Genomic DNA, 27,290 nt, shown 5'->3' on the forward strand with positions numbered 1-27,290 from the left:
GTAGGAATGATATTCTCCAATACCTTAATTTAAAAGAAACCTAATTTAGTTTAATAATGATTGTCATTGCCGCCAACGATGTTAAAAAAGCCATTTTATTATCTGTTCGGTATTCAACTCTCCAAATTTTCTTCTCATTCAAATTAAACCAAATTAATTTTTTCAAAATTAAGAGTTTTATCATCCTATATATATTTTTTAAATTAGAAGCATAAAAACAATTTAAGAGTATAGATTTTTTTTAAATTAAAAATACAGAATGAATTTTTATTTATCTTCTTCCTCCAATTTCATTTTCTAAATTTAATTTCATTTTTCGTCTAAAAATAAACACAAAAATATTTCTTTTAAAATAAAATTTTCAATCATATTAAAGTAAATAGATATTCACCATTTTTTAATAAATCAGTTTTATTTTTAGGATAAAACTAATTTAAATTCTCAACTATTTTATGTTGGATCGAACCGATAACCGATCGGTTTTAAAAAAAACGAAAATCAAAACTAGTTTGCAACTCAGCAGTCTGCACTCAGCACACCTTTTCCCAAACACCCCCCAATAATAATAATAATAATAATAATAATAATAATAATAATAATAATAATAATTGTTTATCAACAAATTAAAGGAAAATTACAGAAATGAGTAATGTATCTTAAATGCCATAAATAGACCTCTGAAAAGGAATACGATACGAAAAGTAGATTTTTATAATGTAGTATTTGGAGTTATTTAGAGCACAAAAAATCATTCGTGAACTCAGCACCAAACCAAAACCCTAGCCCTAGGTTCCTTGCCGCCACTACTTCCTCTTCCCCTGTCCGGAACCCAGGTAGCTCGGCACGTCGCCCCCATCCTCGTGGCTTGGAGCAGCTCGCCGTCGGGTCGCCGCTTGCCGTCCGTGTCTCCGTCGAAGGTTAGTGGCCCTGCTTTCACTTTTTCCCCTTCGCTTCTTCCTTTTAATTTTTCTCTGGTTACTGATGGCTGAATGCTCGGTTCTTCTTCTTCCTTTTAATTTCTGAAATTTTTGTTCAAATGTTCTTGTAATGTTTGTTGCTGTGTTGTAATTGCTGGGTTGTTGAATGATTAACTTCTTAATCAGCTCTTTAACAGCCACTCGTTGGTGATTTCTCCCACTTCTCTCACCTTTTATTTACTGATTCTGTTCTTCAAAGACCAAATTTTGACATATATCCCCTTTAAAATAAATTTTCAATTAAACTAGATTTTGTAGTTGGCTTTATTAGATAGTAACTTGTACATCTTATTTCTATGTGAAGTAAAAGATAATTTAATAAATCTGTTTTAAGATAAAATTAATATAAATTCTAACCAAAAGATTTTATCTTTTTAGTTTAATTTATTATGATTATCTTATCATATCTTTATTTTTTGTTGCATGTTCGAACAATTTAAAGATAAGAGAACTTTTATATATATACACACCATAAGCTAAGAAAATCTATAATTTTCAACTGTTGATCATCTTCTTTTTCTTCTGTCTCCTTCTTTAACAATTCAAGTGGTGCATAGTTTTTTCTACATCTTTTTTCTTAACTATGGAATATATGGAGAATCAAGAAGACTGTGTAAATGATTTGCCACCACTTCCTAGGTCATACGAAGAATTTTGTAAAAGCATTCCATTAGAACAAGATGATACTTTTTATGATGTTGATGTGTCTCATGAACTAATTTCTGCAAGCGAAGAATTATTTGAAGATAATCAATATCCATTACTAGACGACTTTCTTATTCCACAGTCTATTACTGAATTTTTTCAGTTAAATCCACTGTATGCAAAAGTTTTTCTACCTGATGATATGTTTCAACAACTATTTTCTAAAAGAATTTCATCAAAAGAGCTTAGTGATGTTCCTAATGACCCATCAACGACCAGTGTTGCTCCAAATAACAAGGTTTATAAGTTACATAATTTATTTTATTATTTTTCACATGATCTGATCTATTTATTTTAAATGTCTGTAATTTCTTTCTTAAAATGCAATTTTTGTTTTATTAATAATTGAAATGTTCAACAGTTGCTAGAAGAAGAGGTGATGAACAAGTTGGAAGATATCAAGTTGGCCTAGTGGAACAGTATTCAGGTTTGAATTTCGTAATTCTTAGCATGTTTTCTAGTTTAAAAATTGTTTTTCTATTAGTGATAAATACTGTTTTCTCACGCAAAAATTAGGACAAAACACCCAAATAAACCAAAGGCATTCCAAAATTACACGAATCACCCAAAGCCAAAATCGTTACGTCTAAACAATCCCTTTCGATTTACATGTATACATACTAATTCAAACTAATTCAAATTAGGCTGATTCGATTTAGTACCAACATTACTAAATCGAATATAGCTGTATCGATTTACATTTTGGCATGGCTTTGGTTTATTTGGGTTCCCCCCCCCCCAAAAAAAGTAAATTAATGTGCTAATATGCTTACTTTATTTAATCCCCTTATAGTCCTATATTGCCATAGTTTTACGTGTGCTTAATTTTTGTATTTATATCTTAATACCCATATTTTTACAATCGTAACAAGTTTGATTAAATTACAGTGTAAAACGCTTTTGATAGAAACAATAATAGAAGTTTCAAACTAATAAAATTTTTCTGGGAAAAGCAGGAGCCTAAATGCTTGTATGTATTTATTATATGGTGATGTAATTGGATGTTGTATATGTAATATTAGAGAGCAAAAAAAAAGGTTAGAATTTGTCTTATTTAATATTTATTATTTGTCATAATAATTAATGAATGTTAAATAAAATAAGTTGACTATTTTTACTAATTTTTTCAGTTACCACTTACCAATATTTCGGATATTTGTATTACTTGTTTTTGGTATATGCAATTAAATAAAGTTATATTAAAAGAAATAAAGTACAGTGTTACTTGAAAATGGGAATTGAGATTTGAATTTTAGACATTCTATTGTGTTCGTTTATTTTTCTCCGTGCATTCTTCATCTCTTAGTTTCATGTTCTTGACAGGTTATATGAGGAAGAGGAGAAGATAGAAGTAATGCAAAAACTGGAATCGATTCTTAAAAAACTCATGTCATTGCAAAAATACTTTTTTTTTAAATAGCATTTTTTTCTATTATAGTTTTTCAATAGCTTTTTTATGTTATTATTAATAGCTTTTCTACCCAATAGTTTATGCTAATAATAAATGGAATACAATTGTATTTTCTGTTAAATGAATATGTTATTTGTTTGCTACTCTATGTTGTTCTTGTTTTTTCTTGCTTGTTTTTCAAGGGCAAAATGTATATGTAAACCAATTTGAGGCTAATATTATACATATCTATTAAAACGAAAACGTTACAAAGATCTACCAAGGATTTTTATATAATTCAAATGAGATTTATTCGAATTATAAAATCTAATACTAATTCGAAGTATTGTAATTCAAATTATGCATGGATGAAATGTTTTATGCATGGATGAAATGTTTTAGTAATTCAAACGAGGGTGAATCCAATTACACGCATGTAAATACAGTTCTAATTTGAAGTGGACTAATTTTCAAAGGGATTTGAATTGGTCTCATTAATTTGAAGTGGACTAATTTTCAAAGGGATTTGAGTTTAGCTTTTTTTTTTAATGCATGGAATATAAAATATATTTTTTCAAATTTTTAAATTCTTAATTCTTTAATAAATTTATTTAAATTATATCACAAAATAATATTTTATTCCATATAAAATAATTTAAAAATAACTTAAAAAACGTTAGAAGTATTATAAAAATTTGTAATGTTCTAGTGACTTAGTAAATACTTATATGTACTTAAATTTTAAATAAAATACTCTATATAGTTAATAATAATTTAAAAATTTAAAAATTTATTTTTATTATCTACTTACCTAAGTCAGACATTATAAATTTTTATAATACTCTTAACATCTTTTAAGTCATTTTTTAAAATTAGTTTGAATGGAATAAAATATTTTTTAATTTTTAAATTATTATTGATTATGTAGAGTTTTTTATTTAAAAATTGAGTATATGCATGAATATTTGTATTTAAATTTAATCTTTTTTTAAACTTTTTTTTAATTTTTAAATTATTATTGACTGTGTTGAGTATTTTATTTAAAATTTAAGTACGTGCATCTATTTAATTTAATCCCTAGGACATTACAAATTTTTATATTACTCCTAATATTTTTTAAGCCATTTTTTTAATTGATTTGCATGGAATAAAATATTTTTTGTGATATAATTTAAATAATAATAACAACAACAAAGTCTTGTCCCACTAAGTGGGGTCGGCTACATGAATCAAACGACGTCATTGTGCTCTGTCATGTATCATGTCTACAGAGAAACCGTTTACATGTAGATCTCGTTTGACCACCTCATAGATGGTCTTTTAGGTCTTCCTCTATCTTTTGCCCTTTGTCCATCTTCCATCTCATCCACCCTCCTGACTGGATGTTCTATCGGTCTTCTTCTCACATGTCCAAACCACCTGAGACGCGATTCAATCATCTTTTCCACAATGGGTGCTACTCCAACTCTCTCCCTTATATCTTCATTCCTTATTTTATCCAATCACGTATGACCACTCATCCATCTCAACATCTTCATCTCTGCCACACTCAGCTTATGTTCGTGTTCCCATTTAGCCGCCCAACACTCTGTACCATACAGCATAGCCGGTCTTATAGCGGTGCGATAGAATTTACCTTTAAGTTTTAAACGCACTTTTTTGTCGCATATAAAACCAGATGCACTCCGCCATTTTGACCAACCTGCTTGGATCCTATGATTTACATCATGTTCAATCTCTCCATTATCATGTATGACGCACCCAAGATACTTAAAACTTTTAACTTTTCCTAGGATGTTTTCTCCAATCTTCACCTCTATATTGCGGTTTTCCCTTCTTAGACTGAACTTACATTCTATATATTCCGTCTTGCTACGGCTTATGCACAGACCATACACTTCTAAAACTTCTCTCCATAACTCCAACTTCTTATTTAGGTCTTCCCTTGACTCTCCCATAAGGACGATATCATCGGCAAAAAGCATGCACCATGGCACATGCTCTTGGATGTGCTCTGTGAGTACTTCCAAGACTAATGTGAAAAGGTATGGACTTAAGGATGATCCCTGGTGTAATCCTATACCAATAGGGAATTCCTCCATCACACCACCTTGAGTCTTCACACTAGTTGTGGCCCCATCATACATGTCTTTAATTGTTCGAATATATGCGATCCTTACTCTCCTCTTTTCTAAAATCTTCCATAAGACCTCCCTTGGTACCCTATCATACGCTTTTTCAAAATCAATAAACACCATATGTAGATCCCGTTTATTACTATGATACCTCTCCATCATCCTTCTTAATAGGTATATCGCTTCGGTGGTAGATCTTCCTGGCATAAATCCAAATTGGTTCTCTGTTACTTGTGTCTCTTTTCTCAACCTCCGTTCTATCACCCTTTCCCATAACTTCATAGTATGACTCATAAGCTTAATCCCTCTATAGTTTTTGCAACTTTGTATATCCCCCTTATTCTTGCAGATAGGTACCAAGGTGCTCTTTCTCCACTCATCAAGCATCTTCTTTGACCTTAAAACCTCATTAAAAAACTTGGTTAACCAGTTGATGCCTTTTTTTCCAAGACCTTTCTAAACCTCAACTGGGATATTATCAGGTCCCACTGTCCTGCCAATTTTCATCTGCTTTAGAGCCTCTTTTACCTCGAAGTCTCGAATCCTTCGATAGTAGTCAAAGTTTTGATCTTCTTCCCTTGTGCATAATCGACCAAGGCTCGGAAGAGTCTTCTGTCCCTCATTAAATAACTCGTAGAAGTAGCTCTTCCACCTTTTATTAATCTTCTCCTCTTGAGCCAACACCTCTCCAACCTTATCCTTTATGCACTTAACCTTATCCAAATCTCTCGTTCTTCTTTCCCGGCTCTTTGCGATTCTATATATACCTTTTTCTCCTTCTTTCGTGTCCAAAGACTGGTAGAGACCCTCATATGCTCTTGTTTTTACTTCACTTACAGCCACTTTTGTCTCTTTCTTAGCCGCCTTATATTTTTCTCAGTTATCTGCATTGCGGCATAAAGACCACTCTTTAAAGCATTTCCTTTTTATCTTTATCTTTTCTTGTATACTCGCATTCCACCACCAGGACTCCTTGTCTCTTGGTCCTATTCCTTTAGATTCACCAAAACTTTCTTTTGCTGTTCTTCTAATAACTTCTGCCATCTCCCTCCACATCTCTTCTGCGCTTCCATTTCCATCCCACTTTGCCTCTTCTCCTAACCGTCTTAGGAAGCTTCTTTGTTCCTCACCTTTCATCTGCCACCACCTCGTCCTTGGGTTCTTCGTATGATATCTTTTCCTCAACTTTTGTTCAACGCGAAAATCCATGAAGAGCACCCTATGTTGTGTTGTCAAACTCTCTTCCGGGATAATTTTACAGTTAATGCAAAATTTCTGGTCGACTATCTTCAACAAGAAGAAGTCGATTTGAGAGCTTGTCATGCCACTCTTATAGATTATAAGATGTTCGTCTCTCTTTTTAAAACATGTATTTGCGATGAGAAGATCAAAGGTTGAGGAAAAGTCCAAAATAATTTTACCCTCAGCATTGATCACCCCGAAACCATGGTCTCCGTAAATACTCCCATATCTAGTCACTTCTCTCTCAACATGGCCATTTAAATCTCCTCCTAAGAAAATCTTATCTCCCAAAGGTATGCCTTGAACCAAACTCTCTAGATCCTCCCAAAATCTTATCTTGTGTTGTTCGTCCGAACCCACTTGCAGTGCATAGGCGCTAATCACATGGAAAGCACCTCCCTCTACCACAAGTTTGATAGAGATGATCCGATCTCCCACCCTCTTGACATCCACTACGTCCTTCTTCCACTTCTTATCCACAATTATTCCAACCCCATTCCTATTCTTCACCTTTCCTGTATACCAAAGTTTGAAACCAGAAGTATCCAACTCCCTAGCCTTTGCACCAACCCATTTCATTTCTTGTAGGCACATAATGTTAATCTTCCTCCTTGTCATGGTGTCCACCACCTCCATAAACTTTCCTGTTAGAGTGCCTATGTTCCATGTCCCAAATCTCAACCTTCTGTCGCTTCGACCTTTACCTTTTACTTTGTGAACTAGCTTATTTACCCTCGTCCGTTCACGAAAATACGAGAACCCTTGCTCATTTAACACTACATCCAGGCACCGCTGCAGCGGCTCTTGCTTTGACACCGTACTCGAGCCATACAGCGCGTTGCTTCCGGGCAACGACCTAGCTTTAGTGCAATAATGTCTTTGATTCATGTCATGGGGGTTCGGCTATATTTTTATGTTGGTTGCCGAAGACCTAACACAACCCTCCTTCTTTATCCGGGTTTGGGACCGGCTATGTACCGCAAGTGTAACATAGGCGGAGTTGATATAATTTAAATAAATGTATTAAAAAAATTAATAATTAAAAAATAAAAAAATATATTTTATATTCTATGCATTACAAAAAAAAAACTAAACTCGAACAATATTTATAGGGTATCCATTGGTAGTTTGAATAAGAATAATTTGAATTACCTTGGACTGCTATTTGGTGGTAATTCGAATTAGTCCACTTTAAATTAGAGTTGTATTCATTTGTATGTAGTTTGATTCGCCCTCATTCAAATTACTAAAACATTTTGTCCATGCATAATTTAAATTGATTAGTATCATTCCAATTATATAAAAATACTTGATAGATCTTTGTAACGTCTTTTGTTTTGATAAATATGTGTAATATTAGCTTCCAATTGGTAGATCTTTGTAACGTTTTTTGTTTTAATAAATATGTATAATTAATATTAGCTTCCAATTGGTTTATATATGCATTTTGCTCTTTTTTTTCCAAACAAGGAATAATATTTTTAGGGTAAAACACCTAAATAAAACTTTGTCTTTAATATCATGCATGTGTCTAACCTAAATTAAATTCAATTACTTATATAAAATATATAAATTATTGCAAAGCACAACGATTTAGAATAATTTAATTCTGAATTAGGACGATTTGTGCATTGCTTAGTTTCCTTTGCTTGGTAAATTGTTTTTGCATACCACGATATATATATATATATATATATAAGCAATTTATTTATTACTTAATACTTCTTATTTGTTGTTTATTTGGTATTTGTCTATTAATAATATAACAATAATACGAGTAATATTCTTAAATACCTCTTTTACCCGAGCTTTTATTATTAGTATTATTATTAATTACTTTGTCGAAATATTTTTGTACTGTTATATTAATATTTACACTTAATTGCTTAGTACCATTATTTGAATAAAAGAATTTATTTGAAACTTTCTTAACTTTTTGAAATTGAGGTACCAGTAAAATCATGTCTTTTCATCAAAATTTGAAGGAGTTAAATAAGTTTTATGAAATTTTTAAAAGTTTATATATTCTTTTTTTAGTGCGAAATAGTTATTAATTTAACATGTATAATGGACTTAGTTATATAGAAAAGAATAGTATCATTATTAAAAGAAAATAATATGAATACAATTTTACTTTTTTTTTATCTAAAATATATTATCTATCTACTTTAATTTATTATTTTCTTATTTTATTTTCTTTTTTCTGTTACAACTTACAAGTCAATAAAATTTGAACTTAAAAGAACTTATACAAATGATATAATAAAAATTTAAAGTTTTGTTAGCAGTAAATATTTTAATAAATGAAAATATTAAAGTGTTAAAATTTTTTCATCCACTAAGCAAAAATTAATTATATATCTTGTACAATTTAATTCAATAATATATGATCTATCTTTGAAAAAGAAAAGTAGTTCAAATAATTGACAGAAATATTAGTTAAAAAAATAAAAAAAATTCTATTTACCCTATATAATTTTTTATTTGTATTATTTTTGAATTTAAAGTTTTTATACCGTTATTAAAAATAATTTAAATATTTTTTTTCAATTTTTTGTAAACTTTCCTGTAATAAGCAAAATAAATACTTTTGAATAGAATAAATATCCAATTTTTTTCTTTCAATTTCACTTTCTAATTTTATCGTCATTTTCAAATTTAAATTTAAAAAGAAACGCAAAAAATATTTGCTTTAAAATCAAATTTTTCACTAGTGTTAGTATGATATCTAAAGCATTGATTTTCTTTCATTTTTTCTTTTTTTTTATTTCTATTTTTATAGCTTAAACAATGTTACAAGAAGCTCAGGTATGAATAAAACTGAAAAAAAAAATATTTGATCTCTCATGCATTGCCTCTTCTCCCATAAAAAAATTTTACATGCCCACAACAATTAAAAAATTAGATACTGGAGTAAAAAATCAAGCATGTTGATATGGATATTTCAAAACATACATTATCTTGTTTTTCTTTTTTTTTTTTTTTTGTGTGAGAACCTAATCCTTGTCTTTGATAATACATATTTGACTTTTAGCAATTCGGTATATCAGGATCCCAGATTTTAGTAGGATTAATATCTCCAGATCTTAAATTAATTTAAATTAATTTTATTTTAAAACTGATTTATTAATTTTTTTTACTTTACATAGAAATTTATTTATTAGATTTATAATTATAATGAGTTTTATTTATTCATTATTAATAATTATAATAATTAATTTTACAAGTATTTAAAGAAATTACATACATAACTTATGTTCTTATATGAAACTTATAAATTTTGTATTTATATAAATTGTGGCCTCCTCAATTAAACTCGTTGGGATACGAGATGAAAATTTTCGTAGTTTACAATCCTTTGACTTCCGTCACTCTTGCTCGAATGAATAGACAATCTACCTCTAGAGTGGTCTGATGGAATACGGCACCGAAGTCTCGAATCCAATAATATCCTTCTCGACGCCAGTACACTCGTTTATGTCTGGTGGGGGTATGAGGATGTCCTGTTGGTGGGACAATTGTGATTGGCCTAGATTCGAAACTATGAATCCAAGTAGCTGGCCGGCTGTACGAACTTGACTCCCCTACCTACAAATGTGGTTCACCCGGCGAGTACTATTCATGTAGTTGGTATGATGACGTAAATTGCAGTGTGAAATATGTCTTCATGTAGTTGGTATGATGACGTAAATTGCAGTGTGAAATATGTCTTCATGTAGTTGGTATGATGACGTAAATTGCAGTGTGGAATATGTCTGAGGAATATATGAGGCAGTCAGGCAGAGAACTGTTGAGAATGATCTTATAGTGCTGGTTGAGGTAGAGCTGGAGGTGCGTGTGGTTCACCAGGTGGATAGTCTCCTATAACATTGTCTTTTTCATTTTCTTGCAACACACGGTCAAACAAGTTTAAGTGGTTACCATATTTTGCACGGTATAAATACATGTAAATATTTAGTGGATGCAATAAAGGCATGAAAAACTCAGCAAGAACATGATTTCATCGATTGGTCCATTGCATTACCCAAAAAGGTGCTTTGTAGACCAATCAAAATTTTTAGGACCAATCAAGATTTTGCCATGTGCACCATCCAGATATCTTTCTTAATATGGGACACCTTTATAAAGGATAAGGATTAAGAGAGGCTGAGCTTAGTGTAACTAATTTTAGTTAACATTGGTTTGAAGTAACTGTATTCAGTTATGCAGCTAAACTCTGCATACCTTGTTCTCTTATAAATAGTTATATCAGTATTGTAAAAGAGAGATACAATAATACATATATTCAGTTTTTACAGCTCTCCTTTTAAATCATCTTTATTCTCTTTCTCTCTATATTTCCTTGAGACTTCAGCTACTAAAAGTAGCTTCCTTTCATGGTATTCAGAGCAGGATTTATTCTTGATCCATGGCTCAACCCAACAACAATGCACTCATTGTCCCAACAACAATTCCATTCATAGATAAAGCGTTTCAGAATCCCATCAGCAATCAACTTGGTGAAAACAATTTCAAAAGTTGGCAACTATAATCCTTGGCAGCCCTTAGAGGCCAAGACCTTGAATCTCACTTGAAGAAAGACTCGATTTCAGTTTATTTTGCATCAGATGAGAATTATGCAGCAAGAATAGAATCTAAAGAATCAAACAAAAAAGATTATAATCTCATCTATTTTTTTGCTTCCCTCTATAGACTAAAAATTCAACAATAAAATGATAGGGTCTGAATTTTGTTATGAAAGTTAGCAAAAGATTGAGGATTATTTTGCTAAATTCACAAAATATAAGATAGAATAGTTTAAAGCACTTCTCAAGACAATAAAGAAACAAGGTTTAAAGGCTTCAGAGTGTATTTCTAAAATCAAGCATATCTATGACTCTCTTATGGCCTTGGGTAATCCCATTACTACTGAAGAATAAATTGATGTCATTCTTGATGGTTCAATGAGGACTTCCAAATGCTGCACACTACCATTTTTTTTAAACTAGAACATTTTTCTTTATCTGAGGTAGAGACTCGATAAGTATAGAAGACCTATATCTCTTGCACCACAAGCACACCTATCACAAGCTAATTTTGGAAGAAGGAGAGATTGTGGTGGCCACTTTTCTAAAAGGTGAAAAGGCAATTTTTGAAATTCTCGTCTAGAGTATCAAATTTGTGAAAAAATTGGCCATCTAGTCTGGTATTGTTATTATAGATTTGATCAATCTTTTTCTTCTCTATCTCAGTTACAATCCACTCATTCTTTTACAAATTCACAAGCACCAAAATTAGGATCATCATTCCTAGTATCTTTTTTTACCATCTAGAGCCTCCACTCCACCACCACCGTCATCTTCATTTCACAATCTAACTGCATTCTTGGCTATACCTTCTTCTATTTCTAGTGATTCATGGCATTTTGACACTGGTGCTTCCCATCACCTCACACCTGATCATCCAATATTTTATCAAGTATATCTTATCAAGGCCTAGATCATATTGAAATAGATAACGGCACAGGTATACATATCTCTCATATAGGTCACTCATTACTTCTTGCAAAAGATTCAAATCGTATTTTCAATTTATTCCAATTAATTCATACTCCAGATTTAACAAAAAATTTTATAAGTGTTGCTAAATTTACTGAGAATAATCAGGTTTTCTTTGAATTCCATGTTAATTCTTGCTATGTAAAGTGCGAACATACTAAGGAACCTCTCTTGCAAGAAATCTGAACCAATAGCATCTATGAATTTCTAAATGTATTTGTACCAAAAATTGTTACGCAACCTATGAATTCTATGTTATATTCTACTCTTTACGATTCTTACAATATATGGCACATGAAACTTGGACATGCTACAACTAAAACAGTTCAGCATGTTATGAAACAATGTAATATACATTTTAGCAATAAAATTGACTCCTCTTCTTTCTCTTCAATTTGTCAATATTGCATGCAAACAAAAATGCATAAACTATCATTTACAGATTCTTTAACATAATATACTAAACTTTTGCAATTAGTATATTCAGATGTTTGGGGGCCTTCTCCATTATTTTCACGTCTTGGTTTTTATTATTATATAACTTTTATTGATGATTTTTCAAGATATACATGCCTCTATTTGTTAGTCACTAAGTCTCAGGTTTTTGAAGTATTCAAAAGCTGTAAAGCAACTATGAAAAACTTGACTGGTTAGATAATTAAAAATTCTCAAACTGATAATAGTAAAAAGTATCTCCCTCACTCTTTTTAAGATTTTCTCGCAGAGTCAGGTATCATTCATAGAAAAATATGCCCTTATATATCTGAACAAAATGGCAGAACTGAAAAAAAGTATTACCACATGACTGAGATGGGTCTGGCAATGCTCTCGTCAGCATCCATGCTTTTACTATATTGGGATGAATCATTTCTCACTTCCACTTATGTTATAAATAGATTACCAACCACTGTTTTGAATGCTAAATCGCCATATGAGCTTCTTTTTCAGCCAAACTAGATTATACTTTTCTAAAGGTGTTTGACAATGCATGCTATCCACACCTTAGACCATAAAACCAACACAAGTTTGACTATAAGACACAACAATGTGATTTTATTGGATATGCTTTCAATCAAAAAGGTCACAAGTGTCTTGCACCTACAAGGAGGGTTTATGTCTCAAGACATGTGATTTTTAATGAAACCAATTTTTTATACACTACCTTATTCACTTCTAAGTCATCAGATTCCCTGACTAATACCCTTAATCATAATATTATCCCCTCAATCACTAGAAAAATCACTGTTAACCCACCAACCCCAAATAACCCCCTTTCTTTATCAATTTCTCAGACCTCTACTACTACACTTATCTCAAATACAAAAGTCTCACTCTCCAAGTTATTGACTGGCCAAACACCTACATCACCCATAGAAATTAACCTTTCTCTTATAGTACCATCCACAAATAGCCATTCCATGACAGCTAGAGCCAAAGCTGAAATATCTAAACCCAAATCATATACTGCTAGCATTAATAGAGCATAATAGGATGCAAGTGGGTGTTTGTAGTAAAGAAAAATCCAAATGTCACTATGCAGAGATACAAAGTAAGATTGGTTGCTAAGGACTTCCATCAACATGAAGGCATCGATATTTAAGAGGTGTTTAGCCCTGTCATTTGCCTATCTATAATCAGGCTTGTTCTATCTCTAGCTCTTTCTCAAAATTGCACAATAAGACAATTCAATTTTAATAATACATTTCTAAATTGAGATTTGCATCAAACCATATATGACTCAACCAATCGGTTTTAATTAACAATCACCTAGTTTAGTTCGCAAACTCAACAAAAGTTTATATGGTTTGAAGCAAACTCTAAGAGAGTGGTTCACTCTTCTCTTTTGGCTTTAACAACACAAAATTAGACACTTCTTTTTTATTAAGTATGACACAAAATCTATAATCTATCTTCTATGCTATATATATGATATCATCATAAAAGACAATGATTCTGATGAAATCCAGAATATGATTCACTCTCTTAATAATGCTTTTACTCTCAAGGACGTAGGAAAACTACATTACTTGGGTATTGAGGTGGACAACAGTGTTGAAGGACAATTGCATCTTTCTCAAACTCAATATGTCAAAAAATTATTATCAAAAGTAGGAATGAATACTGCTGCACCCATGCCAACCCCAATGATTTCCTCTCTTCAACTCCTCTCCTCAAGGTCTAAAATTTTTGAAGATCGAACATTATTTAGATCTGTTGTAGGAGCTTTGCAATATGTTACTGTAACTAGACCTAAATTATTTTTTTCTGTATGTAAAGTCTCTCAATTTATGCATAATCCTCTGATTTCTCATTGGAAGGCCGTGAAGAGAATTCTACGTTATCTACAGGGAACTAAATATCATGGATTAATCATAAACAAGTGTGCAGATTACAGGATCTATGCCTTCTCTAATTCTGATTGGGATGCTAATCTTAAAGATGGAAAATTCGTTTCTGGTATTGTGTCATTTTAGGAATTAATTTAATCTCTTGGTCATGCAGAAAACAAGCTACTATAAGCTGGTCCTCCACTGAAGCTGAATTTTGGAACTTGGCCGCGTGCGAGCCTGAAACAGTTTGGATCCAGAATTTGCTTCAAGAACTCAATGTCAAACTGAGAACTACTCCAACAATATTTTGTGACAATATGAGTATTGTTTTACTCGCGGCTAATCTAATCCTCCATTATAAGACCAAAAATTTTCAACTAAACATCCAAATTGTTAGAGAAAAGGTGAACAAAAAGCTACTGCATGTTGTTCACATACCAGGAACTGAGCAGCTTGCAGACATACTAACCAAACCACTCACTCCAACAACGTTTGAGAAGTGAAAAACCAAACCCAGAGTAGTTCCTAAACCACTCTTGAGTTTGAAGGGAGGTATAAAGGATAAAGGTTAAGAGAGGCTGAGCTTAGTGTAACCAATTTTAGTTAACATTGGTTTGGTGTAACTGTGTTCAATTATGCAGCTGAATTCTGCATACCTTTTTCTCTTATAAATAGTTGTATCAGTGCTATAGAAGAGAGATACAATAATTCACTTTCAATTTTTATTTTTTACAACTCTTCTTTCAATCGACTTTATTCTATTTCTCTGTCTTTCCTTGAGACTTCAGCTACTGAAGATAGTTTCCACTCAACCTTTGATAAAACCATATTGTCTCCTGAATCTATCAGATGCATGCCATTCAACACATTCGAATATAATTAGGAAAATAGTGGCACTCTAAATCACAAATGTTGATGAATGTCTACCGGAATCACTTCAGGCTCAATGTGATCAACACCATCTGCCTCCCAAATGGACTGGACACAATATATAAAATGCAGAGGATTATTCACCAAAGAAACACAACATTCATTGTAAATACATACAAAAATTATGATTTAAATTTGTTTATAACGTACTTGCCATTATTGCATCTCATATAAAACCTCCTGAAGTGAGCAACAGGGTGGAATCTGCACAGTCGATTAACATGCTCATAGTTACGCCACCTGACATGATTCTTTTGGTTAGTAAACTTCATGGCTAAACATTTTAATACAATATACAAGAGTAAGAAAAATGGTGACTAAATATTACATGTTAGTAAGCGCGAAACGATGGGGCACCAAGAATCGGAGCGAGAAATGGTATACGCTAAGCCTAGCTTAGCAACGACGTCAGTAGACCATCGATCTCTTTACAGTCAAAACGAGAAGCCTTACATAGCGCTCTGTACAGGTGCACCAAGCATGCAAAACTCCAACTAATAATCTCCTTGATCTTAGCAAAGTTGTGGAGCAACGACAGAAATTTATAATGCACGTTGTCCCAGATGTGTCTCCAAACAAGATTGTCCCAAATAACAACATGATGTGACACTTCACGTACCTCTCTATACTAAGTTGATCATTCAATTGCAGCCGCTCTTTAAGGTCTCGAAGCCACGTTAACTTGATGAAACTTTCTCTATAATCTGCCTTCCTAAGTGCAATTCCAAACTGGTGTATGCATTCAGCCTCTAATATCTCGTAATTACTCATGGTTACACCGGTCACCAGAAGACCGTCTGTCAGAAAGCCAAAAATGTGTGCCACATCTTCCAAGGTGATGACACACTCACCAACTGGGAGATAAAAAGTATGTGTCTCTAAGTACCACATCTCAACCAGAGTTATAACTCAAATTTATACTACGTGATAAAAGCCAGTATCACGTAAAAAAGGCTCCACAACTAAAAATTATATGAATTCGGTGGAAGTAGATGGTTACAAGTCAACACTCATGAACCCTACAAAACATAGACAAATATTAACATTTCAATCAAAGTAAAATAACGAATAATAAATTAAAACAAAATATTAATTATTAACATTAAGATTACACTAAATTTGCAATTCATATTAAATTTACACAAAAATATTAATAGTAACATTAGATTTAATTTAAACTTACTTACATACTAATAATAATATTAAATTTTCAACCTAATATTAATATTAACTTTACAAGTTAACGTAATTAATTACCATTAACTCATTTCATTTCATTATTGAAAATATCTTTAAAAAAATATTTTAATATATTTCTAAAACACATATTAACAAATATAATTAATAAATAAATAAATCTAACCAAAAAATACATACATACATACACAAAGTTGTCAAATTCACGAGTCTGAATAAACTCATGGGACTGACGTAGACTCGACTCGCGAATTAACTCATAAACTCATACGAGTTTACCTATTATAAATTTTTTAATATATATATATATATATAAAATATTTTTTCAAATCAGTCATTTAAAATTAATAATATCAATCTTAAAACACATAATAAATTAAAATAGTAGTACACATTATAACAAGTACTTTAGAACACAGATTCAACTCCTTTACAATTATACTTATGCAATTAATACAACATAAAACACACAACTAAAAGCTCTAATAAAGTAAAACTGAAATCTTTCAATATTTTTATTTTTTCTGGAATCAATATCATTTTCACCATCTTCATCAGAAATAACATTTCCTTTAAGTTTGATGATGAGCGGATAATTTATACGCTTTTTGCCATTGTTTTTAGTATGTTTTTAGTATGTTTTAGTTATTTTTATAATATTTTTATTAGTTTTTAGTTAAAATTCACTTTTCTGGACTTTACTATGAGTTTGTGTGTTTTTCTATAATTTCAGGTATTTTCTGGCTGAAATTGAGGGACCTGAGAAAAAATCTGATTCAGAGGCTGAAAAGGACTGCAGATGCTGTTGGATTCTGACCTCCCTGCACTCGAAGTGGATTTTCTGGAGCTACAAAAGCCCAATTGGCGCGCTCTCAACTGCGTTGGAAAGTAGACATCCTGGGCTTTCCCGAAATGTATAATAGTCCATACTTTGCCCGAGATTTGATGGCCCAAATAGGCGTTTCAAGTCAGCTCAAGAATTCTGGCGTAAAACGCCGGAACTGGCACAAGAATGGGAGTTAAACGCCCAAACTGGCACAAAAGCTGGCGTTTAACTCCAAAAAGAGTCTCTACACAAAAATGCTTCAATGCTCAGCCCAAGCACACACCAAGTGGCCTGGAAGTGGATTTTTATGTCATTTACTCATATTTGTAAATCCTAAGCTACTAGTTCTCTATAAGTAGGACCTTTTGCTATTGTATTTTTGTCTTTTGATCACTTGAATCTTTTGATCATGATTTTATGATTGAACCCTCTTTGGGAGGCTGGCCATTCAGCCATGCCTAGACCTTGTTCTTATGTATTTTCAACGGTGGAGTTTCTACACACCATAGATTAAGGTGTGGAGCTCTGCTGTACCTCGAGTATTAATGCAATTACTATTGTTCTTCTATAAAATTTGGCTTATTCTTGTTCTAAGATATCACTTGTTCCTCAACTTGATGAATGTGATGATCCGTGACACTCATTATCATTCTCACTTATGAACGTGTGCCTGACAACCACCTCCGTTCTACCTTAGATTGAGTGGATATCTCTTGGATCCCTTAATCGGAATCTTCGTGGTATAAGCTAGAATTGATGGCGGCATTCAAGAGAATCCGGAAGGTCTAAACCTTGTCTATGGTATTCTGAGTAGGATTCAAGGATTGAATGACTGTGACGAGCTTCAAACTCGCGATTGTGGGGCGTTAGTGATAGACGCAAAAGAATCACTGGATTCTATTCCGACATGATCGAGAACCGACAGCTGAATAGCCGTGCTGTGACAGAGCGCGTTGAACATTTTCACTAAGAGGATGGGAGGTAGCCACTGACAACAGTGAAACCCTACATACAGCTTGCCATGAAAAGGAGTAAGAAGGATTGGATGAAGACAGTAGGAAAGCAAAGAGATGGAAGGGACAAAGCATCTCCATACGCTTATCTGAAATTCTCACCAATGAATTACATAAGTATCTCTATCTTTATTTTATGCTTTATTCATAAATCATTCATAACCATTTGAATCTGCCTGACTGAGATTTACAAGATGACTATAGCTTGCTTCATACCAACAATCTCCATGGGATCGACCCTTACTCGCGTAAGGTTTATTACTTGGACGACCCAGTGCACTTGTTTGTTAGTTGTGTGAAGTTGTGATAAAAAGTTGAGATTGCAATTGAGCGTACCATGTTGATGGCGCCATTGATGATCACAATTTCGTGCACCAAGTTTTTGGCGCCGTTGCCGGGGATTGTTTGAGTTTGGACAACTGACGGTTCATCTTGTTGCTTAGATTAGGTATTTTTCAGAATTTTTAAAATGAATTCTAGTGTTTCAAGGTGATGTTTTTATCATCACCAAAGCTGATTGATCTTCATCAATTTAGCTCTTGAATGCAATGTCCTGCTGAAGCTTGGCTAGCCATGTCTAATTCCTTTAGACTAAAGCTTTAGACTAACATTGCATGATTCTTGGAATTACAAAATCATAAAAACAAAAAAAATATTTCCTGTTTGAGTCTAGTGTCTAATTCTAAGTTTGGTGTCAATTGCATGATTCTGTTCTTCTTGCATTTTTCATGTGTTTTCATTGATCTTCAAGTTGTTCTTGATGATTTACTTGCTCTGATCTTTAAATTCTCTTGTCTTGAGTGTTTTGTTGTTTCTTGCATGTATTGCTTGTTTGATTTTAGTTTTCCATGTTTAGTTGCATTTTGATTGTTCATTAAAAATCCAAAAAAAAATTTTAATTTGTGTCTTTTCAAGTCAATAATACAGAGAATTGAAGATTCAGAACATACAGCAGAGGAATTACACAGAAAAAGCTGGGCGTTCAAAACGCCTAGTGAGGAAGGAAAACTGGCATTTAAACGCCAGCCAGGATACCTGGCTGGGCGTTTAACGCCCAAAAGGGTAGCATTTTGGGCGTTAAACGCCAGAATGGATAACATTCTGGGCGTTTAATGCCAGGATGGCACAAGAGGGAAGATTCTGTTTTCAATTCAATTTTTTTTCAAGTTTTCAAAATTTTTCAAAATCAAATCTTTTTCAAATCATATCTTTTCAATCATATATTTTCAAAATCAATTTCTTTCCTTTTTCAAAAATACTTGCTAACAATTAATGATTTGATTCAACATTTCAAGTATGTTGCCTTTTCTGTTGAGAAAGGTTTAATGTTTGAATCATATCTTTTCTTGTTAGCCAAGTCATTGATTTTAAAAATCAAATCTTTTTAAATTGTTTTCCAAATCATATCTTCTCAATCATATCTTTTTAAAACTATATCTTTTCAATCATATCTTTTTAATCACATCTTTTTCAAAATAAGATTTCAATCATATCTTTTTGATTTCTAATTTCAAAATCTTTTTCAAAAATCACTTAATTTCTTTCCCACTCTTAGTTTTCGAAAATCATCAATCAATTTTCAAAATTCTTTTTCAAAATCTTTTAACTTATTTTCGAAAATTCTTCCCTTCTTCTCACATCCTAATTCTTCTACCTCCTTCTTCTATTCCTCTGACACCTCAAGGAATCTCTATACTGTGACATAGAGGATTCCATATTTTCTTGTTCTCTTCTCTTTCATATGAGCAGGAGCAAAGACAAAAGTATTCTTGTTGAGGCTGACCCTGAACCTAAAAAGACCTTGAAGCAAAAGCTAAGAGAAGCTAAGGCACAACTCTCTGTAGAGGACCTAGCAGAATTCTTCAAAGAAGAAGACATGGCAGCCGAAAACAACAACAATGCCAACAATGCAAGGAAGGTGCTGGGTGACTTTACTGCACCTACTCCCGACTTCTATGGGAGAAGCATCTCTATCCCTGCCATTGGAGCAAACAACTTTGAGCTTAAGCCTCAATTAGTTTCTCTAATGCAACAGAATTGCAAGTTCCATGGACTTCCACTGGAAGATCCTCATCAGTTTTTAGTTGAGTTCTTGCAAATCTGTGACACTGTCAAGACCAATAGGGTTAACCCTGAGGTCTACAGACTTATGCTATTCCCTTTTGCTGTAAAAGACAGAGCTAGGATATGGTTGGACTCACAACCTAAAGAAAGCCTGAACTCTTGGGAAAAGCTAGTCAATGCCTTCTTGGCAAAGTTCTTTCCACCTTAAAAATTGAGTAAGCTTTGAGTGAAAGTCCAAACCTTCAGACAGAAGGAAGGTGAATCCCTCTATGAAGCTTGGGAAAGATACAAACAATTGATTAGAAAGTGTCCGTCTGACATGCTTTCTGAATGGAGCATCATAGGTATCTTCTATGATGGTTTGTCTGAACTGTCCAAGATGTCATTGGACAGCTCTGCTGGAGGATCTCTTCATCTGAAGAAGACGCATGCAGAAGCTCAAGAACTCATTAAAATGGTTGCAAATAACCAATTCATGTACACTTATGAAAGGAATCATGTGAACAATGGGATGAATCAGAAGAAAGGAGTTCTTGAGATTGATACTCTGAATGCCATATTGGCTCAGAACAAAATATTGACTCAGCAAGTCAATATGATTTCTCAAAGTCTGTCAGGAATGCAAGCTGCACTAGGCAGTACTAAGGACGCTTCATTTGAAGAAGAAGCTTATGATCCTGAGAACCCTTCAATGAAAGAGGTGAATTACATGGGAAAACCCTATGGAAATACCTATAATCCTTCATGGAGAAATCATCCAAATCTCTCATGGAAGGATCAACAGAGACCTCAACAAGGTTTCAACAACAATAATGGTAGAAGAAACAGGTTTAGCAATGGCAAGCCTTTTCCATCATCTTCTCAGCAACAGACAGAGAATTCTAAGCAGAGCCACTCTGACTTAGCAACCACGGTCTCTGATCTAATCAAAATCACCCAAAGTTTCATGACTGAAACAAGATCCTCCATTAGAAACTTGGAGGCACAAGTGGGTAGCTGAGTAAGAAAGTTACTGAACTCCCTCCTAGTACTCTTCCAAGCAATACAGAAGAGAATCCAAAAGAAGAGTGTAAGGCCATAAACATGGCCGAATTTGGAGAGGAGGAAGAGGCAGTGAACGCCACTGAGGAAGACCTCAATGGACGTCCACTGGCCTCCAATGAGTTCCCTAATGAGGAACCTTGGGAATCTGAGGATCACACTGAGACCATAGAGATTCCATTGGATTTACTTCTGCCATTCATGAGCTCTGATGAGTATTCTTCCTCTGAAGAGGATGAAGATGTCACTGAAGAGCAAGTTGCTAAATACCTTGGAGCAATCATGAAGCTAAATGACAAGTTATTTGGTAATGAGACTTGGGAGGATGAACCCCCTTTGCTTACTAAAGAGCTGGATGACTTGTCTAGGCAGAAATTACCTCAAAAGAGACAAGACCCTGGAAAGTTCTCAATACCTTGTACAATAGGCACCATGACCTTCAAGAAGACTCTGTGTGACCTAGGGTCAAGCATAAACTTCATGCCTCTCTCTGTAATGGAGAAGCTAGGGATCTTTGAGGTACAAGCTGCAAGAATCTCACTAGAGATGGCAGACAATTCAAGAAAACAAGCTTATGGACTTGTAGAGGATGTTCTGGTAAAGATTGAAGACCATTACATCCCTGCTAATTTCATAGTCCTAGAGACTGGAAAGTGCATGGATGAAACCATCATCCTTGGCAGACCCTTCCTAGCCACAGTAAAGGCTGTGATTGATGTTGACAGAGGAGAATTGATCATTCAAGTGAATGAATAATCCTTTGTGTTTAAGGCTCAAGGATATCCCTCTGCAACCATGGAGAGGAAGCATGAAGAGCTTCTCTCAAAACAGAGTCAAACAGAGCCCCCACAATCAGACTCTAAGTTTGATGTTGGGAGGCCACAACCAAACTCTAAGTTTGGTGTTAAGTTTGGTGTTGCGAGGTTCCAACATTGCTCTGAGTATCTGTGAGGCTCCCTGAGAGCCCACTGTCAAGCTACTGACATTAAAGAAGCGCTTGTTGGGAGGCAACCCAATGTTATATTTATCTATTTTCCTTTTGTTATTTTATGTTTTCTACAGGTTGATGATCATGGGAAGTCACAAAATCAATTGAAAAAGCAAAAACAGAATGAAAAATAGAAAGAAAAATAGCACACCCTAGAGAAAAACTTGCTGGCGTTTCAACGCCAGTAAGGGCAGCAAATGGGCGTTTAACGCCCAGTCTGGCACCATTCTAGGCGTTTAACGCCAGAAAGAGGCACCAGACTGGCGTTAAACGCCAGGAAAGGGCAAGAAGCTGGCGTTAAACGCCAGAAATGGGCACCAGCCCGGCGTTTAACGCCAGAATTGGCATAAAGAGCATTTTTGCTCGCCACTTGGTGCAGGGATGAATTTTCCTTGACACCTCAGGATTTGTGGACCCCACAAGATCCCCACCTACCCCACCACTCTCTTTCTTCTTGACCCATTCACCAATCACCTCAATACCTCTTCCCCAAAAACCCCTCACCTATCAAATCCCACTATTCTCTTCACCACTCACATCCATCCTTCATAAAACCCCACCTACCTCACCATTCAAATTCAAACCACTTTTCCTCCCAACCCACTCTCACATGACCGAACCCAACCCCTCTCTCCACCCCTATATAAACCCATCTTCACTCCTTCATTTTCAAACAACCTAAACACTACTTCTCCCCCTTGGCCGAGCCATAAAGCCACCTCCATCTCCTCTATTTCTTCTTCTTCTACTCTCTTCTTTCTTCTTTTGCTCGAGGACGAGCAAACCTTCTAAGTTTGGTGTGGTAAAAACATTGCTTTTTGTTTTTCCATAACCATTTATGGCATTTAAGGTCGGAGAAACCTCTAGAAAGAGAAAAGGGAAGGCAAAAGCTTCCACCTCCGAGTCATGGGAGATGGAGAGATTCATCTCAAGGGTGCATCAAGACCACTTATATGAAGTTGTGGCCAAGAAGAAGGTGATCCCCGAGGTCCTTTTCAAACTCAAAAAGGGTCAACTTTGATCAATGGTTGGACCAAGTCCTCATAGACATTTGTGAAGAGGGCGCTCAATGGAAGAGAGATTCAAGAGGGAAGCCGGTTCAACTAAGAAGGCATGACCTCAAGCCCATCACCAAGAAAAGGGTGGAGCAAATAAGAGAACCTTATCAAGAGCATGAGGAAATTCCTCATGATGAAATCCCTGAGATGCCTCAAGGGATGCACTTTCCTCCATAAAACTATTGGGAGCAAATCAACACCTCCCTAGGAGAATTGAGTTCCAACATGGGACAACTAAGGGTGGAGTACCAAGAACATTCCATCCTCCTCCATGAGATTAGAGAAGACCAAAGAGTCATGAAAGAGGAGCAACAAAGGGAAGGAAGAGACATTGAGGAGTTCAAGCACTCCATAAGATCTTCAAGAGGAAGAACAAGCCGCCATCACTAAAGTGGACCCGTTCTTTAATCTCCTTGTTCTTTATTTTCCTGTTTTTCAAATTTTTATGCTTATGTTTATCCATGTTTGTGTCTTATGATCATTAGTGTCTTAGTGTCTATGCCTTAAAGTTATGAATGTCCTATGAATCCATCACCTTTCTTAAATGAAAAATGTTCTTAATTAGAAAAGAGAAGAATTGCATGAATTTTGAATTTTATAACAGATTAATTATTTTGATGTGGTGGCAATACTTTGACTTCTGAATGTATGCTTGAACAGTGCATATGTCTTTTGAATTTGTTGTTCATGAATGTTGGCTCTTGAAAGAATGATGAAAAAGGAGACATGTTACTGAGGATCTGAAAAATCATAAAAATGATTCTTGAAGCAAGAAAAAGCATTGAATTAAAAAAAACGAAAAAAATAGAGAAGAGGAAAAAGAAAAAGAAAAAAATTAAGCTGTGATCCAAGGCAAAAAGAGAGTGCTTAAGAACCCTGGACACCTCTAATTGGGGACTCTAGCAAAGCTGAGTCACAATCTGAAAAGGTTCACCCAGTTATGTGTCTGTGGCATGTATGTATCCGGTGGTAATACTGGAAGACAGAGTGCTTTGGGCCACGACCAAGACTCATAAAAAAGCTATGTTCAAGAATCATCATACTTAACTAGGAGAATCAATAACACTATCTAGATTCTGAGTTCCTAGAGAAGCCAATCATTCTGAATTTCAAAGGATAAAGTGAGATGCCAAAACTGTTCAGAGGCAAAAAGCTAAAGCCCCGCTCATCTAATTAATACTGATCTTCATAGATGTTTTTAGAGTTCATTGCATATTCTCTTCTTTTTATCTTATTTGATTTTCAGTTGCTTGGGGACAAGCAACAATTTAAGTTTGGTGTTGTGATGAGCGGATAATTTATACGCTTTTTGGCATTGTTTTTAGTATGTTTTTAGTATGTTTTAGTTAGTTTTTATTATATTTTTATTAGTTTTTAGTTAAAATTCACTTTTCTGGACTTTACTATGAGTTTGTGTGTTTTTTTGTGATTTCAGGTATTTTCTGGCTGAAATTGAGGGACTTGAGCAAAAATCTGATTCAGAGGCTGAAAAGGACTGCAGATGCTGTTGGATTCTGACCTCCCTGCACTCGAAGTGAATTTTCTAGAGCTACAGAAGCCCAATTGGCACGCTCTCAACTGCGTTGGAAAGTAGACATCCTGGGCTTTCCCGCGATGTATAATAGTCCATACTTTGCCTGAGATTTGATGGCCCAAACAGGCGTTTCAAGTCAGCTCAAGAATTCTGGCGTAAAACGCCGGAACTGGCACAAGAATGGGAGTTAAACGCCCAAACTGGCACAAAAGCTGGCGTTTAACTCCAAGAAGAGTCTCTACACGAAAATGCTTCAATGCTCAGCCCAAGCACACACCAAGTGGGCCCGGAAGTGGATTTTTATGTCATTTACTCATATTTGTAAACCCTAAGCTACTAGTTCTCTATAAGTAGGACCTTTTGCTATTGTATTTTCATCTTTTGATTACTTGAATCTTTTGATAATGATTTTATGATTGAACCCTCTTTGGGAGGCTGGCCATTCGGTCATGCCTAGACCTTGTTCTTATGTATTTTCAACGGTGGAGTTTCTACACACCATAGATTAAGGTGTGGAGCTCTGCTGTACCTCGAGTATTAATGCAATTACTATTGTTCTTCTATTCAATTCGGCTTATTCTTGTTCTAAGATATCACTTGTTCCTCAACTTGATGAATGTGATGATCCGTGACACTCATCATCATTCTCACTTATGAACGTGTGCTTGACAACCACCTCCGTTCTACCTTAGATTGAGTAGATATCCCTTGGATCCCTTAATCGGAATCTTTGTGGTATAAGCTAGAATTGATGGCGGCATTCAAGAGAATCTGGAAGGTCTAAACCTTGTCTGTGGTATTTTGAGTAGGATTCAAGGATTGAATGACTGTGACGAGCTTCAAACTCGCGATTGTGGGGCGTTAGTGACAGACGCAAAAGAATCACTGGATTCTATTCCGACATGATCGAGAACCGACAGCTGAATAGTCGTGCTGTGACAGAGCACGTTGAACATTTTCACTAAGAGGATTGGAGGTAGCCACTGACAACGGTGAAATCCTACATACAGCTTGCCATGGAAAGGAGTAAGAAGGATTGGATGAAGACAGTAGGAAAGCAGAGAGACGGAAGGGACAAAGTATCTCCATACGCTTATCTGAAATTCTCACCAATGAATTACATAAGTATCTCTATCTTTATTTTATGCTTTATTCATAAATCATTCATAACCATTTGAATCTGCCTGACTGAGATTTACAAGATGACTATAGCTTGCTTCATTCCAACAATCTCCGTGGGATCGACCCTTACTCGCGTAAGGTTTATTACTTGGACGACCCAGTGCACTTGCTGGTTAGTTGTGCGAGGTTGTGATAAAAAGTTGAGATTGCAATTGAGCGTACCATGTTGATGGCGCCATTGATGATCACAATTTCGTGCACCATTTGACATGACCAACAAGATCATAATAATTAACATGTTCATAATTCTATAAATTGTAAAATTACTAATAGTCTTCAACCATCAATCATAATTCTGTAAACTGTAAAATCAAAATTATAAATTATAATAGATTAAGATTGTAGTTTGTAAAATCTAAGTGAATAAATCCTAATATGTAATAGCTTAAAGCAATAAAATTTTTGAAAATAAAATTATCTGAATACAGCAACGCTCGACGCAAGTGAGGAGAACGATATCCAAGAAACCAACTGTGACTGAGAATGACGGCAGCAATAGCATGAAACAAAGACAACAACAAAGAGCTAGACATCGTGTAAAAGCCAGAGCATCATATTCACGATGACGCAAAACAGAGCAGAGGTAGGAGTCCGTAGGAGAAGCAAGAGAACTAGCGACAGTGGCAGTGCGGTGGAGTTGCGGATAATTGAGGCACGAAGCAATGCAGACTAGAGAGCCAGATAGGTAAAGACCCAGGGACAATGGTGCAAAGCAGAAAAGACGTAAGAGAAGTAGGCGAACAACGGTAGCGCGGCGGAACAGTGGTAGTGCAAAACAATGAGAGAGTGAGACTTGAGAGAAACAGTGCAAAGTGAGTGAGGGGCGAGTCTGAGTTCCTTGGTGGTGTAACTGTACCCTAGAGAAAATATGTTTTTTTTTTGTCTAAACGATGCCGTTTTGGACAAAGGGGAAAAAATGCAAACTCGTTAACTCAGTTATGGACTCGCGAGTTTGACCGAATCCAGCCGATCGAGTCTTGCCAAATGTATTCAAGATCAATTTATGTCTGGGTCAATTTTATTCTACTATCTAAACTCATACAAATTTTATGAATTAATTCGCGAATTTGACAACAATGTACATATATACTAATATTTATTAATATCAACAACTAGAAAATTGATAATCTATCTATTCTAT

General features: G+C 34.5%; 1 long non-coding RNA gene across 1 annotated transcript; it reads left to right on the top strand.

The window, feature by feature from the left end:
- The first annotated feature begins 684 nt into the window (after positions 1 to 684).
- On the top strand, positions 685 to 3,236 carry LOC112711354 (uncharacterized). The gene is made up of 3 exons (XR_003157446.2): positions 685 to 917; positions 2,044 to 2,109; positions 3,006 to 3,236. It is a non-coding gene; the product is annotated as an uncharacterized lncRNA (long non-coding RNA).
- The last annotated feature ends 24,054 nt before the right edge of the window (positions 3,237 to 27,290 follow it).

Source organism: Arachis hypogaea, chromosome 9 (assembly GCF_003086295.3).
Source record: "Arachis hypogaea cultivar Tifrunner chromosome 9, arahy.Tifrunner.gnm2.J5K5, whole genome shotgun sequence".
NCBI lineage: Eukaryota > Viridiplantae > Streptophyta > Magnoliopsida > Fabales > Fabaceae > Arachis > Arachis hypogaea.